The 17,204-nt window shown below is 40.5% G+C and overlaps 1 long non-coding RNA gene across 1 annotated transcript in view; it reads left to right on the top strand.

The window, feature by feature from the left end:
• Window positions 1-17,204, top strand: part of LOC127471996 (uncharacterized) — a 115,605-nt gene that overhangs the window by 84,906 nt on the left and 13,495 nt on the right. The window contains exon 6 of the long non-coding RNA XR_007904830.1: window positions 163-320. This is a non-coding gene — a long non-coding RNA (uncharacterized LOC127471996). The remainder of the gene's footprint in view (window positions 1-162; window positions 321-17,204) is intronic.

Genomic DNA, 17,204 nt, shown 5'->3' with positions numbered 1-17,204 from the left:
TAAGACATTGTGTTCAATGACCACCAAGTGTTTTGGGTTGTTCATTTGGAGGCTGTTACCTTAGGTTGTACCCTTTTTGAGTGCCATCTCCAGACATTTCTTTTTGAACCCATTGACATGCAGTGCTCCAGAGTGTTTGATTTTTGCCTGTCTCTTTTCTAGGCAAAACTGCTCATCGGACAATCAGAATTTGCAGTTCCCATCTGCCACAAGCTGGGCCTTTGGCTGGAGAAGTAGCTGCAGGCTGTTTCTCTCCAAAGGAGCTCAGAAATTAGGGTCTGTCTGCATCACAGTGCCAGGAGTTCATTTATCTCTTTTTGGTAAGTAAATGTAATGTGGACACACCTGTAGTTTTTATGAAGCCCTCCTTTAGGTGAGCATCTAAGGTTCTTCTCCAGACACTCCCTTGAGACTCTGTGTTGGGTGAGAACAAACATCCTGTAAGTACAGTTCTCTCTTCTCTTCGTTTCCAGTTGACGAGTCCCATTCTGTCTTCCAGTCCCTCTAATAATTTCTATTTCAGTCCAGCTGGAAGTATTCAGATAGTAAAACCTACTCAGGGTTTCTAGTAATTGTGCTGGACCAGGTAGATGGTAGATGGTGATGTGGAGAGCTTGCAGCCTGAGCAATGTTGCATGGGGGCACTTGGGCTGACCTGTTCTAACTCCAGAGCTGTGCAAGGAATTAAATGCAGTAGAGAGAACTGCAGGGCTCCTTTTCCTCAATGTTAGAAGTCCCTCTTGACAGACAGGGAAGCTGGAATTACTGTCTGGCCCCCTGTGCTGACATGACAGCATTTCTAACATTTAAACAACAGTTTAATTTTTCTGGGGAGGAAATGTCTCTAAAATTTCTTGGGAGAAAGCAAAGCAAATCTTCAGAAAACTGCAGATGGAAAGCTTGCATTTATGTAAAATGGAAACATGCTGCGAATCATTGGAGAAAACCTATATTTTCTTGCCAATTATAACAATATTAGGTAGCAGTGAAGGTTTCCAAGGCAACCTGGCCACGGGTGCATTCATGTGGAGTGTGTGTGACTACCTGCTTTGTCAAGCCAATGGATGGAAGTCAGAAGGTGGTGTGGTGGGGGAGTACAGATCATTTCATCAATCTACACTAGGAACACTATTTAAAAGCAGAGGATTTTTTTTTTTCAATGTATGTCTGATTGTGACGAGCATTTCACTGCCTTTGTTTCTAGAATAGGCAAATGTGTGGGAGTCAGGCTGAAGACACCTGGCTGGTGAAGTGTCCACAGTTATAGGAGACGTTCTGGGCAAGACCATCTTGTCTTTGCCTGTCCCTCATTCCCCTCCACTGTGTCTGTTTGGTGTATTGAAGCTTTCTTGGCCTCTCCAGCTGTCCTGCAAAACACAGAAAGTGCAACATAAAGTGTGGTCTCCCATATGTTTTCTTCAGGCCATCACTCTTATTTCCTCTGAGGAGTCATTGCAGTTAGATGTTGTGTGAGGACCCCACTGTCAGTCTCCAGGGAATTCACTGCCTTGTCCTTGACCTTTTAAAAACCTCTGAGAATCACAGATAAGATTTGTTTGGAAAAAAAATCATCAGGGCTCCACAATGCCTGATACAGGTGTCAGGAAAAAAAAAACTAAACAACCCCCTAGGCACCCAAGGGAATTGAGAAAGGAATGTGGGTCATGTTCACCAGTCCTGACTGCCTTCCACATTATCAGATTGCTGTGACACAGCCATAATGTACAGCAGTCTGTCCCTCATCTTAGCAGGTTGGCTAAGCTGAGCTTGCAGGTCTGTGCTGACATCGGAGCAGGGCAGATCACTGGGGGATGCATTCTAAGATTTGGCTGAGCATTTCCACTGTTCTTCAATGGTAGCCCCCTTTCAAAATTTTTTGATTCAGAAAAAGGCAGAAGATTCCCAATTATCTTTCTCTAAACCAAAACTGTTGCAGTACTGAGTTCACTGTAACTTTGCAGCTTCCCCTGGGAATTAAACAGTCACAGGAGGAGTTCAATGCGCAGTTATTCAGGTATTGAAAAATGCCTGTGTGATCCCTTTTGGCTCTGGCGTGAGGGCTCCAACCACATTGAAACTCTGGTAATGTGCACACGTTCCTTACTCAGTGCTGCTTTCAGAGTAGCCACGGTGGCTGCTGTGTGCAGTGAATGACAATCACACCCTAAGTACCCAGAAGTAAGCTTGAGTGAAAAATTAAGATGCTGGGAATTTGTGCTTAAATTACTTTACCTAACTGTTGCTTTTTACTGTGGATTACAAAATGTCCTCTGTGCACGCAGATATGCTCACATCTAGCTCATGCTCAAACAGCTCTCACTTTTGTGCTTTCAGCTGTGGCTCAGATGTGCATCATGCCGTGTCCCTATCCCTGCGCCAATGTGTACACTGCCATCCAGAGGTGCAACAGTTGCATGTGCAGGTACACCCAAACTAGTGGTCAGCTCACTGTCACCATGCAAACAGCAACAAAACCACACTCGCCACAAGACTTGGCAGCTGGAATTCTGGGACTCCCAGCCCACACACGACTGATGGCCATGGTCCTCTTGCACCCGAAGTGGCTGAGCCATGACTGGTGCTGTTAGGTGTGTGCACAGCACCCCAGTCAGATTGTGAACATCAGGGAGAAGGTAAATGTGTTCCTCATCTCAAAGCACTTGTTCAAGCACTTGTCCAATGCCAAACTCCCAAAGAGGGAGGAAATAAAGAGAGGAGGATGCAGATCAGAAAAACCTACTTAGCTAATCAAGCCAGGAGAAGGTACTCATCTACTTTTACAGAGATTTTCCACTGTATTGGCTGTCCTCAAACTTTGGGCATAAGCCCATTTTTTCCTTGCTTGTGGGCAAGAAAAGAAAAACTTGGAAAGAGACAGCTGAGATTATATCCTTTCAGCATCTAAAAGGGGCCTGCAAGAAAGCTGGAGAGGGACTTTCTACAAGGGCCTATAGCGATAAGACCAGGTGAAATGGCTTTAAACTGACAGAGTATAGGGTTAGATTGGATATTAGGAAGAAATTAGTTACTGTGAGGGTCGTGAGGCACTGGAGCTGGTGTCTCAGAGAAGCAGAGGATGCCCTATCCCTGGACATTGATGGAAGGCATCTAAATGTGGTAGTAGCTCTTAAGCATTGAATATGCTATTGAATAGTTGGGCCCAATTGATTCAGACACTCCTGATACTTAAGTCTTGTGTTTAAGGCTCTCAGCCACCTTAGAACTCTGCATTATTTGGCATTTTGGGTTCCAAAGAAAGGGTGAATCAAGATCCTGTATCTGGAGACAAAATAAAACACAGGATTGAATTGCCTTTCCTTTTTACAATATGGGACACTTGACAGAGCTATAGAAATCCCATTTGAAAAATGATAGCTGTTGATTTTCTGCTTGCTGAGAATTATTAGTATTTTTCTATCCTGCAAAACCAGCCATTAAATCAGCAAAATGCTTTGGCATTAGAGCCATTTGGAATGTAAAAAATACTGCTTCTGTAATGTTCAGCTGCAAAGTTAAGAGAACATCTAAAAGAACGAATAATGATCTTAATTTGCAAGACATTTTACAAGTAAACATGTTACAGTTGTAGCTACAAATCAGATAATTGCTGAACATTTTAAAACCCAGGTGTATAAAATTAAAAACAAGAAAATCAAATTTAAGTGAAAACAAATAACAGGGGAATTCTAAGTAGAAGGCTCAGATTCTTTTTTTTTTTTTATGAACCATTTCTTTATCTCTACAACCTCAAATATCATATAGTGGTCTCTAATCATCTACTTTATAATATTTGAATGAGCATGTACTTTAACATAAAGTGGTTTACAGTCAGTTTTTCTATTTTTGTATAAGAAATGTATGCACAAATCATAAAAAGGTCAACCACTTCAATGAAACAACTTTTAAAAATAATGCAGTTTTACAGCCATACATAAAGATATGTATTTTATTATGTCAAAGAATATGAAATAATATAGCTCAGCGTTAAGCCCCAAGTCTTTCATGGAGGATACATTAGCTTTAAACTGGGATATATGATCATTGAAATACATTATTTCTGCTTTGGACTTTACATTTCAAAGTGAAAGGTTTTTCTTCTCCCTACTTCCCATCTTTGGCTGATCTTTTTTCCCTCTCATAATAGTTTATCTATCAAAGTACTAATATGTCTTGTCACCATGTATTTTAGTAATGTCTAATTGGGAACTGAGGGCTGTGCTGGCCCCCTGTGTGCTGTCCAATGCTGTGGCCCAGCTCTGCCATACCAGAACAGCCCATCTGTTCTGACCCATGCTCCTGGAGGGTGCTGGCAGCTGGCTCAGGGAGCAAACCTGAAGTGCATCCAATTATGGAGGTGGCACAGGGGTTCTGGAAGTATTCCCAGGTGGGATGGGACTTTGACTGGGAGGAAGAGGCAAAGAGACAGTGCTTATGTTGATGAAAGTGGAACATTCATCACAACTTCCTGAGAAGACAGAAGGAAAGGGACATGAGACCAGAAAATATACTGTGTATTTGGTCCTCCTGTCTACCCATGACAAAGTATGGCTTGATCTAAGCTGATCCTCAGAGAAGTTCCAAATCCTTGGGTAGGTTTTGTAGCTTCTGACAAGCCTATAGCAGCCCAGATATCTACATTGAGTTCCTACCATACAGCCTCCCAGCATGTCCCACTTGACTATGGGATCCCATGAATACAGATTCCCAAAGCATCTGCTGTTACACAGTTAACTAATATCTCTAGGCCATACCTGACCTAAATTTTATGCAAGTAATTAAAAGGGTAAGTTTATTTCTAAGAAGCAGCTGTTCACAGAGTTGGGAGATAGAAGTAAGGTAAAAAACATTCCCATTCCCTACACATCCTTCCTCTGAAGCACTCAATAAGTTTAATTAGAGTGGTTAGGAGTGAACTATGAAAGCAGCAAAGTTAGTATCAGATAAATTAGGGAAATATTGGGACAGAAGATATATGTGTGACATTTTTAACAAAAATCTGACGTACATAATTACCAGTGCTGCTTGTTATGAAGTGGAGGAGTGTGTGCATCAGGACCCGGCAGCAATAGAAGGAAAGTCTATTATAATCCATCCATTTCACATACTGTAACTGCAGCCTCAACAAGTAATTGGAGGGGAGAGTGGTATAATGGTCACACCACCCTGCTTCCCCCCTTGAAAATACTGGTGTTCTCTTGCTGATTAACCCCTGAAGTCAGTGGGTAAGTACAGGTTTGATATAATGCAATATGATATAATCCTCCTATGTGCAAGCTATTACACTCCACGAAAAGACTTTGCTTCTTTCTAGTATAGAAGGAAATCTTCTACAGTAGTCCTTCTTTGAGTACCAGTAAGGACAAACAAAAATCCCAAAAGATACCGACACCCCTAGATTCATCCTGCTATTTCCCAGATGCCTTGAGTTAGAAAGTCTAGTTGGCTTAGGAGAGTGAATGGTTCTTCCAATTGCCCACCTACAGTGCATTCCCTTTCGGAGATGCCTTGTCTTCTTCAGTGACCATGAAGGTCTTCCCAGAATAAGCACTATGAATCTATTTCTATCAAATTTCAGAGGCTATCCAGAGTAATTCAGCACAGCTGTAACCACTGGACTGTCAAGATAACCCTGTGTCCTTTCCAGCTTGTGTTAGCATTAACATCAACTCCACACATAGTTCAATGTAAGACACATCCCTTCCCTCTTGCTGGTTTGCTGGACAGTACTTCTTAAAAATGCTTAAAGGAAATCATCCCTCAAATGATGGACACAGTTTTAAGGCGTGAAGGTTCCACAATAGGGATCATTTATAACTGCAAGCATTGGCTTCTTGGACAAAGAATTTTAAGGAAACACTTTATTTCTAAGCTGGATTTTGTCTGTGGTGGGGCTGCTCACACTTTTGAAGTTAAGCATGTTCTTAAGAGCTTTATTCAGTTTGGGTCAAAGTGATAAGTGACAGAGCTGAGAGAACCTTTCATAGCAAACATCTTTGTGAAAAATGCTGTAGATCTGTTGATACCAGAGTGTTTTGTGGGCACATACTCTTAGTTCTTTCAGTGCAGTAAAAATACCTGAAATTTTATTTGAGGCACTGAAATTATCTGAGACACTGAATTTCAAAATTTTGTTGGCTGAAATATCTGAACTTTCAGTTTAAAATTGCTCCTCATGTCCATATTTTTTTATTTAATTGAGGCACTTAAAAACAAGACATTTTGCAAAATTTGGGATTTTTTTACTGTAAGGAAAGAACTTATTTAGGTTGGCAGAGAGAATAAATTGAATTATTTAGTGTAAAGAAGAGAACATGATGGAGGACATCTCTCCAAATAAATAAAAGGCTGCTGCAGTGAGGAAGGCAATAAATCTGCTTTCCTCGCTCAGGGTGGATATGAGAAAAAGCAATGGGACTCCAATTGTAGAGCAAAAAAAATCCAAAACTTCAAGCTAAGCGTTAGGAAAATATTCTACCAGTAAGGCTCCAATAGTTCTTCGAGAATTCTGCCTGACTGGAGATCTCCACCAAGCTACCTCAAGTCTTTTCTTGAGGTAAAGCACCCTCAGAATAACAGAAAGGACTTGTTTTGCCTATGGCTTGGATTATCTCTGGGGTCTCTCCAACACTTTGGATTCTCTGATGTTGAGGACCGTTCTCCTGAAAATAAAACACTGTTAATGTGGAAAGATTCTGGTAAGAGATTGTAGGTACAACAAACAGACTCTCAAGGATAGTTTCCCTTGGCTTTGGCAGGCTGGTATGACTGTCCCCAGGCTGTGTACATGCTTTGCCTGTATGTGGTCTGCATGTACACAGGCGCAGATGGGGCTGGCAGAGGCAAAACATTTCTTTTAATCCTTAAAGAAATGACAAATTAGGATGCGATTATAGAACTGTTAAAAAGGAATTACCACAGAGGAATTTCCAGATGGTCATGCAGAATATTGAAGAGTGAACAGTGAGGTTGAGCTACTTATCCAAGTACAGTTCTCTCTTCTCTTCGTTTCCAGTTGACGAGTCCCATTCTGTCTTCCAGTCCCTCTAATAATTTCTATTTCAGTCCAGTTACAACTACCTTTCTGCCTGATAGTTTTCTTGTCCAGTGCTGGTGATATTCTTTTAAACCTAATTCCTCAGGAAAATAAAATGTGTGGGATGATTTTTTCCCCCACTGTGGAAAATAACTTTGGGATTTTTTTTTTCTGGTGTTAAGTCTATTTGATAGTGCATAAGGGATGCTTTGGTACTGTTCTGTGGAGCAACATGCAATTCTGCATGATAGGGTATCAGAGCAAATCACTGCTGATAACCTCCTAGGTTAATTGCTGTGCAATGAGTGCCTTAAATCAACACATTATGTTTAATTTGAGAACACACTATGGCCACCTCTTTACAATGACTCCACAGGGCTTCCAATTGTTATTTATGCATGATAGGTGACACTTTTTCGGAGCCATCTAAGTGGTTCTGATACAACAGTTTAACCATTTTGCAGGAGCTCATCCCTGTAGATGACTCTGGCATAATGTACATTGCAAATGTTTCTACATATTCCAGCTAATGCCTAGATAATTCCCTACTCCCCTTTTTCATCAAAGCTTGTAGATCCTTATTTATTCTCTGCACAGTGGCTGGATTTTTTTAAAATTCTCTTAAGTGCTGAGCACTGCACATGAGTCTCAGAGATCACCACGAGATCTTGATGGAATTTCTCATCTGACTGGAGATTTCTATATTTTACAGTGCTGCAAAATGCTGTGTTTATTCTAGGTAGTCCTCTGGGAACTGATTCCAGGGCTGGAGAAAGATTTCAGTCAAATCAGCAGAAAGATTCTTGTTGTCATTCCTTTAGCTCAGGCCCAGAGAAACTGTCCAGAAATCAAAAGTATTGCAGAGCATGGGATTTGTGTTGCTGCTGAGGATTAGGCTGGATTGCATTTTTACTAAGGAGAATTTCCCAAGATGTTTTACAGGAACTAGACTCACATTCCTATTGAATTTTTTGACAAATTAGATTTTGCTACTTCTGAAAAAACATACCTTTATGATATAACTGGAGCAAGGCTGTTCTAGTCCTAAAAGGCACACTGCTAATGCAGCATCAAGTTTCCCTAGGTTAAAATAGCATACGGTAACAAAATCACATATTTAACAGTAGGGCTGAGCAGGTTCTTGTTCACAACTTCACTGACTGGTCACAAGACAAGAGGAACCCTATAACTCACTCAGTACTCCTTCACTAACCACATTGCTTCTGTTCAGTCTCCTTTTTCATTAGGTGTTGCACTTCCAAATCACAATATTGTTCACAGCTGACTAAGTATTCCTGCCATGGAAGACTGAAAAGGAAGGCAGCTTCTGTTCCTCTTTTAATCTCTTTCCAGAGAAATCGTGCCTCTGCAATGCCCTATCTTTCATTTATTACTGTATCACTCACACCTTCATTTTATATTGTCTCACACCTCCATGTTTGCAGTATTCCATCCACAGGAATGAAGGATGTGACTGAATTTACATCACCTTGTGATGTGGGGAGTGGGTTAAGAAAGGAAGGGAGACAATGCGACACACACCCTGTTCATCTAAATAAAATGAAGTCTGTGTATACAACATGCAGTTACTTCAACTGCAGCAAAGCCCAAAGAAAATACTATTTTCTTACGTCTCAGGCAGCTAGAAGCTATTACAAAAACTTCCACTATCAGCATCAAAATAAATCTTTGCTTCCAGATAGAGCAGTATAAATTTTCTTCTCAGGTTCACGGAGTAGCTCTCAATTTACATCTTATATACAGAATCTGTGGAAGGAATGTGTATTAACTTTTTCATCAAAGTGTTGATCTTTGCTTTGTTGTCTATGGGGCTTTCCATTGCATCCTTACTGCTTTCAAGGCTGGTCATGTGCTGACGGTGAATACTGCTAGAAGTTATTTTTCCATCACGTGCTTGGACCTATAGTCTAAGCCTAGCTTATAGACTTTAAAGTTGACCTTAAGTATCCATGAAAGAAACTTACTGCAGATATAACAGTGGTCTCTGTAGCTTCTTTGTTTATAAGTTAAAATTTTAACTTTATTTTTTTTTAAACGGGGATTTAAAAAAAAATATCATTTGAACTCATAAAATCCACCTCTATGAAAGAAGGCATGTGGCTCAAAAAATAATGTAGACACAGGAGTAAAAAGCTCTGGCAATGAAATGCTCTCACGTAGAATGACGCACCTGCTAAAATCATACTTATCAGCTCATACGAAGAGCAGATAGGGTTCAGTAAAATGCAGGATTTTTCTGATAAATTGCCAGCATTTCCATGGAAATGATAAGGATTTTGCTATTTGGGCTATTTCTGTGTATACTTTATGTCATTTCTATATACTCTTCTTAAGCTGTACTTGTGTGAAAGATTTTACTGATTGAAATACTGAGAGAAATCGTGATTTCTTGTTTGAGGAAAGTTTCTGTAGAGAACATTTGCAGATTCTGATCACATCTTGGCATAATACCGCTCTGTTATGAAATTTAGATCTTAGACTTTCTTACACATTAGGCCAGAGTTGAAGATTATCCCATAAAGGACAGTTTCACAGTCTAATCTGATGAGGAAAAGATAGGAGGGTGGCATTCACTGGTAAATAAGGAGTATCCTTCATTTACAATGGAAGCTAACATTGCCTTTAAGTATATTATCAGTGGTTTTCTTCTTGTACCCTTCATATTTCTCCATACTTTCCACTATCCCTCAGTTTTTGTAGAACAGTTCTGCAAGAAAATTTCTATTGATTGACAGTCTGAGATCGGGCATTTAAAACTGTGGAATAGTATAATGTGTTAGATGTGCTGAGATTTTTATTTGGATGGATGTTTTCAAAGCAAACTTTCAACTGTAGTAAAAAGTTTTCAGTGTGTTAGGAGTCAGCAAACCGTCATTATTTGTAATAAGCAAAAAAGAGAAGCCACTGTTTTCACCAGAATTCAAAGTAGGTGAGAGCGACTGCACAAAAATTTTGCAAACTTTAAAAAACATGGAAGAACTGATCAGTGTTATGTGCTGGAAATGTCAGGGACACAGGAGTAATCAGCCACCTCAACAGAGTCAGATATGGCTGGAAAGGTTCCAAAGTACATTGCAGCTGAACTGTGGGTTCAGAGATGCTGCTGTGCCCAAAGCCTCCTCGATCACTGAGAGTGCTCTCCATTAGCTGAAATGATGGCCATGGTTTGCCCACCTCAGTGTCAAGTACATTTTCTATAAGTTTTGGGACACAGTGAGTTACAAGGAACAGGCAGGCGTTCTTTAAGAGCCACACAGCTCATGTCTACTCTAGTCCAGTTGTAGGCTGGACCGGCTAAAAGCCTGAGGCTACTCTGCTAATCTGTCTCAGAGCTGATGCATGACCCTGTGTAAAGGTACCTGAATTAAGTTCCTCAGGCTCCTTGTGTTGCCCGTGTTGCAGGTATTGCAGATTGCCTGTCAGACTGCTTTAGCTGCTGATAAACCACAGGACTTTGTTGTCCATGTTCTGGTTTAGAACAGTTTTGTGACTGCTCTGACTCTCCTGGGACCAGACTTAATACACAGAACCTTCTAGGGAGGAAAAAGATCATGCTCAGGTATCTGGGCTCCTTGTTACCTAATGGTTCTAAATCCAGCTTTACAGAGGCAGAAATGACCATAAATTAGTGCTAAATGAAACAAGGAAGAGAGAAAAGACAACAGTTTTTTTCCTGTATGGATATGTCTTCAGGGAAATGACCGACAGAGAAACTGTGCAATGGAAGGAGTATTTGATAATGGCTAACACTCAGTGAGCAGTCAAATCCAATGAAGAGATGCCTTAGAAATCAGCTGTGCTACATGAAAGAGAGGTGCAGAAAATTACCCATGCATTCCTCAATATAATAGATGCTTTCTAAGAGAATAGGCAGAAGATGATGCTTCAAAAGGACCTATCTTTCGTTGCTTTTGTCTTTTAATGAGACCAGAGCAACTACCTTTTGTCAGGAGCAAAAAGCGCTTTCTTTGAACATAAGTGCTGGTAGTTGCATAATATGAAACTTACTGATGCATGTAATGGTAGCAGTGGGCCGTCTGGGCACAATGTACGCTTTAAAATTAATCTGTGCACAGATCAGCAAGCACATGCAGATTGTCCCATGTTGACAAGAGCAGTGTACTTCTTTAGGAGAAGCCAAACTTTCAAAGCCTGGCAGCTGGAGTTTGCAAGCTTGTTGTTCCGTTATTAACTCTGCCGGCCTTAGGGAAGGGGTAATGGATGAGGTGATCCCATGAGGTGCCTCCCAGACCTACTTTGTTTGGTTTCATGGTTCCTAACCAAGCAGGCAATAAGCAAAAATGTTTTCTGAAATGAGCAGAGGGAAAGGGATGAGTATTATTTATGCAAGATGCTCCATTCAGTGCTGAACAATGTACTCCGTCCCAGTCAGAGCTCAGCAAAGAACAGGTGAAAGGAGCCACAGTGACAAGGAGGGTGTTTGCTAGGGACCCCTGTGACCTCCAGTGCTGCTGAATGTACCTTGAGGAGAACCACAAGACTGTAAAGAATGAGTTTTGAGGGAGTGAGTTTGGGCAGGACAAGACTGTTAGGGAAAACGTCTCCCAAGAGACCTGAAATGAACATACCTTGACAGCACAGTTCATCAAAATCTCATTTATTTTCTGCAAGAATAAGTGGTGTTTTACAGTGATGCCGAAATCACTCAGCCCATATTGTAAATATACCAGGTTTCTCTGTTGCTGACTTGTGTGCTGTGAGCCTTTAGAAAGCCTAAGGCTGGAGGGAGAGGTCGAGCTTCCACTCAGGGCAAGGCCAGCACTGCTTCCAGACATGTTTGCTTCAGGCTTTGTCCGCTTGGGACTTGAAAGCCCCTGAGGTCTGAGATTCTGCAGCCCCTCTGAGCCCTTGCTCCTGTGTTCGGCTGTCCTCCCAGTGAGCACAATTCAATACATTATCTACTCTCAGGACTGGAGTTGCCAGAGGTTACCAGAGCCTGGCAGGGTCAGACTGTAGCTGTATCTCAGCTCTTTGCAGACCTTGAGGTGCTCCACATCTTTACTCACCCCTTGCAGCTTGTCTTGAAGAGTCTTTTCTTGCATATTTGGTGGTTTCAAGTAATATCTCCACATTTTTTTTATTTCTTTTGAATAAAATCTGTCCCAGTCTTTTTTCAATCCTTTGAGTGCAACAAGGCATTTGTGTATCTCTCCCTTTACCTTCTTCTAACAAATCAAGCAAGCCTTCAGTTCACATTTTAAATGGAACTCAGATGATTTGTAGGCAATTTTGTGATGCATTGTAGAATATTTGTACATTTATGAGCTCAGGTCAGAATTTTCCTTGTGTCTAGAAGAATGACCTATCCTTCCCCATCAGCTTTCAGGGGCTTTCAGGCATACATGAAAAAGACCCTGAGTGATTTAGGCACCTATTGAAAGTCAGTTAGACTGAGGACTCTACTGCACTTTTAAAAATATGACTTTCTTCAGTGTGTTAAAAATCCCAGCTGCAATAGCTGTAGTAGTAAGGTGTTAAGTTGAACTCTGCCTTTTTGTAAGACAGGATAGTTTTTCTCTGTGTTCTGGCAGACATATAATCCAGAAAAACAAGTCATTAAAAGATTCATTTATAAGGATAAACAGAATTGACAAAGAAAGCTAGCTTTTGAAGCGAGGCTGAAAAAGTACTTTTTTCTCAAGAGGTGATGATAGATTTCAAAGCTCAGTCCCTGCTACCTCATGCCTACACCATAATTCCTCCCCCAATTAGCTGTTTATAAGGCAGTGCCATCTTCTACTTGTCACATTATAGGTTTTATTCAAATGAAATGCAAAGGGAAGAACGAGCTGATACCACTGTCACTACCTGAAAGAAAAACCTCCAACCTGTCCAGTACTACCAAGTAGAATTCTATTATGTAAATCTGCTTCCTTATTTTGGGAACAAATGATAGGCAGGACATAAAATGGAAAAATAAATTATACTCACATGAGTAAAAGATCAGTCAGGCAATGTACTGAGGTATCATTAGGGCTGATGAATCACTATTATCATTATAAAAATAACATATAATGCTTCAAATCCTGCATCGTGGTTGACTTCTTTGCTGATGAATATTTATGCAGTTTCTTTTGTTTCTTTGTGTGTCTAACAGATGCCAAGCTAAGTTCAATAGACAAATTGCATCTCTGTGAACTGTCACAGCCTTGTCCTTGTTTTTTTCTAGCAAACTGAAGTTAAATAGCAAAATGGAATAAATAAACAGAGGTCAGAACCTCTATCTCCCTACAAGATTCAATAATCTGTGAAAGAATTCAGTTCAGATCAAAGGAAGAATGAAAGTTAAATCTTCTTTATTTGAAAGGAACTGTTTGCATATCTGCACTGTGAGGATCTTAAATTACCTAACCAATGCCTATGTCATAATCTAATTAGCCACTTACCTCTGCTAAATTTCTCAGTATTCCTTGTTTCTATGCTCCTTAGCTGCAGTGCAGGATGGGAGAATTATTGTAAATGTATGGGGTTTATAAGCAAATAAGGCTTTTAAACAAATAAAAAATTACAAGAAGGAAAATAAAGACAGTTAGGTAGTGGTATTTGTGGACACAAAAGGCTTTTAAACAAATAAAAAATTACAAGAAGGAAAATAAAGATGGTTAGGTAGTGGTATTTGTGGACACAAAAGCTGAGGTCAACATAATTTATAACCTTTTTCAAGTGGCAATAAATCAGGTCAATTAATTCAATGTCTTAGCATAATCTTGTTCCAAAACAAACTGTTATCTTAGCATAGTAGTATTTATGGCAGGCGATTTTTTTTTTTTTCATCAGGGACCTCCAAATGTACAGTCCTATTGATTTGCTTTGCAAGCTTTCTGTAGAAGGTAGAATCAATGGTGCACTGTCACCCAAACAACTCTGAAGTAGAATTTATAGATTTGGGGAAACGACTTAATTGCTGGAACCATGCTTGCAGCTAAGCCTGCCCACTTACACGTGCAACTACTGTGCATTATCCAAGTATTAAGCATCAAACATATAACAGTACATAAAAGTAACCAGAAAAATGTAAGTATTTCTGGAATGTAACCACTCTTGTGATGTATTACACAGCATTTAACTGATGCTCACACAGGGATACCATCTCTGAAGTTTGTCCCATATGCCACCTAGAACAACCTTGAGTCTTTTGACATCCTCTAAGATACACAAGGCTTCCCACAACTAACTTAAACTATACAAAAGCAGAGTTTGCCATTTAAAAACCTTGCCAGGCAGTTAGGTTAAGGATTTTCTCCTGTCTCAGTACCAACCATTTCTCTCTATCTTCATGTGGAAAGTCTCTCCTTGCAAAGGCAGTACAAGGGGTTTGGTAATGATTAAATGGGCTAAAGAGGTAACATGCCACCTGAGAAGCAGATAGTTTGGCATCGCTTCACTAAGTGATACCTTTGTAAAGATCATGTCTCTGATAAGCAGAAACTCACACAAAAGTTGATTCTCCCTTGTCAGCTTGACTGTTCCAGTGCCAGTTTTTTCAATGTAGGCAGTGCCCATCAATACAAGTCCCACTGGTCATAGTGATTACTTACAGCCCAACCTCTTCTCTGAGGTCTTGTAGTCCCTCTGTTCCAACTTCTTCAGAAAGTTTTTTGTTTTTTTTTTTTTTTTCTGCTAATGCAACACTCTACATCTTTTGGGCAGCTTTGCCCAGGAAATTTTAATATCTTCACAGAAATCATCACCTGCCGTACCCAGCTATACAGAAGGTACTGAGCCTTACACTGAACACCTCCTAGGTTCTTCTGTGCTTGGCCACTGCCAGGGTGTTTCCTGCCAAGGGATCCAATAGTGTGTAACACCACACCGTTTGCTAGCACTACTGACTCTTGAAAAAAACATTAGGTATGGAATTAGAGGAGTGTTTTTATGGGGAAATCTTTTCACACACCTGCATGATTCTGTCTTTAGCCAGTATCTCTTCAAGTGGCATCATAAAGTCATTTGATTCACTTGCTTGACCAGTTTCTAATTGGATATAATGAAGCAAAGCAAAATATCTGTATACACTCCCTCTAGCTCTGCTCAATTATTCCTCACATCTCTGTGATGAGATCAGCAGGACCGTCTCATACATGCCGGGCTCTCCATGCAGCTGACAATCCCACCCTGCTAATGAGGCTTTACTGCTATTTCAGCGCCGTTGCATTTTTATTCACTCGTCCTTAGATTTACACTTCATATGAGCCTCTGCGAGTACTGCATGAGCAAATCAGCTTCTTAATGCAAAACAAACACACAATCTGTATGTATTACACATATATACCTTTTGCTAAAAGTCAGCTGTGCATTAAATGGATGGTATTTCTATTTAAAATAGTGAGCATGGTCTGAACAGATACACTGTGAGCAGGTTGCCTAGGCAACAAAATTCCTCAGCTTGGAGGAGTCTATAACAGAAGATGTTTAGCTGGCTTTAGTTTTGGGGCATGGTTTCTAAAAAATCTTAATTGACTCCTTTCAAATGTATTTTATGTAGTGATAATGCTATGTTTCAAGCAACAACTAGGACAGATACATCTATCTCTGCTACAAATTATAGCTATAAAGCATATAAAATAGAGACAAAGGTTAAAGGGTAACTTATTTCACAGTTTGGCAAGTATTTAGATGTTTGAGCCTTGCTTCTTAGCTACTACGTTTACTGAATATTTGTTTATTTTCTTCATACATGTAAAGCATCAAAAATTATTTTTGTGAATTTGACTGCAGTTGGGCTATCGGCTACCAAAATTCTTGACCTTGTTTTTATTAAGTTCTATATTTTCTGTAATGTTTTCTGTGAGTCTCCTTGAAGCATGCTGTTCTCTCCATATAACAGCACCATGGAGAGTGGTTATCCATAATCCTAGAAATGGTGTTGGACCCATTATCAAGGGAGATGTGTAGACATTTTTGTCTTGCCTCTGGGGCTGCACTTTGACTTGTGGGACTGCACCGGTTTTTTGATAAGTGGGATGGGCTTTTTCCTCTCAGTAGAGCATGACTTTGGTCTCCCTTAATAACCCCTGCCCCTCAGATGGATATGGTTATGTGTTAACATGGTTTTGCAGCAAGGCCTGAAGGCTCAGTGCGGGTCAAGCTCCCACTCTGGGGGTGGTGGATTTATAAAAGGGCGGCTGTATTGCTCCCAGAGCTTGAATCTGTCTGTTAGGGGCTGTATCAAGCTGTGCTGTTAAGGGTGACACTGCAGGGTACAATTGTACCATCAGTGTGAAGGTGAGGGTGGCTGTACATTTACCTGAGGGGATGCTGCAGCACAGTGTTGGGAAGAACCATTTCTGAGATATCCCAGCATCAGTTTCCCAAGAGTTCAGTGCTCACAACTAGAGAAAAAATGCCAAAAGGCTTATCTCCCATTAGTCATTTGTTAACTGATGAGATAATCTAAAATATTCAATATTAGGTAACTTCTGTTGTTCTTGCAGCACCAGAGGCCTCTCTGAAGCCAAGCTGGTCATGGCAGCATGGGTACATCTTGCACATCTGTGGCAGCTGACAAATCGCTTTCAGAGATGGCTGTGTGTGCAAAGTTGTCCCCACTCAGATGATCTCTTGGGAACCAGGTTTGCTGGCTTTCCAGAGATTTTGAAATGAATTAAAATTAATAGGAAGTGAGCCTTCAGATCTCTTAAGAAGAAGTTTCAAAAGCAAAGGCTTAATGTTTCTGTAGGTGATTTTTTCCAAAGTGCTCAGGAGATTTGAGAGCATGAGGCTCCCTGCAAGGCAGCGGGACTGCATTCCTCAATCCCTTTAGGGAGAGGATTGTGGGCTGCCTACCCAATGACAGGTAGGACATATCTCTCTGAACAAAAAGTTGAGAATTTTTCACCTTGTGCTTCCTTTCTACTCACCTGGATTATACTGATCTGCGTCTAAAGCAAATGTAGGGCTGGGAATCAATCACCCATAAGTAACTGCTGCTGTCTGGATTTAGGTATTTCTTAGTCTCTTTCTGCAGCTGCAGTTTAAGGGGAGGCATGTGCAATTTTGTGAATTTTAACTTTGGGACGAAAGGATTTGGTGTATATCTGTTGTGGACAGCAGAAATCTTACACAGATGATGGTGATATTAATTTTTCTTGCCTTCACCAAAATTACATCTATTGTCTTTCCCAAATTA

The sequence above is a fragment of the Manacus candei genome, unplaced genomic scaffold (assembly GCF_025592945.1).
Source record: "Manacus candei isolate 608988 ecotype Guabito, Panama unplaced genomic scaffold, ASM2559294v1 h1tg000028l, whole genome shotgun sequence".
Classification (NCBI taxonomy): Eukaryota; Metazoa; Chordata; class Aves; order Passeriformes; family Pipridae; genus Manacus; species Manacus candei.
This window is presented reverse-complemented; position numbering and strand designations above follow the sequence as displayed.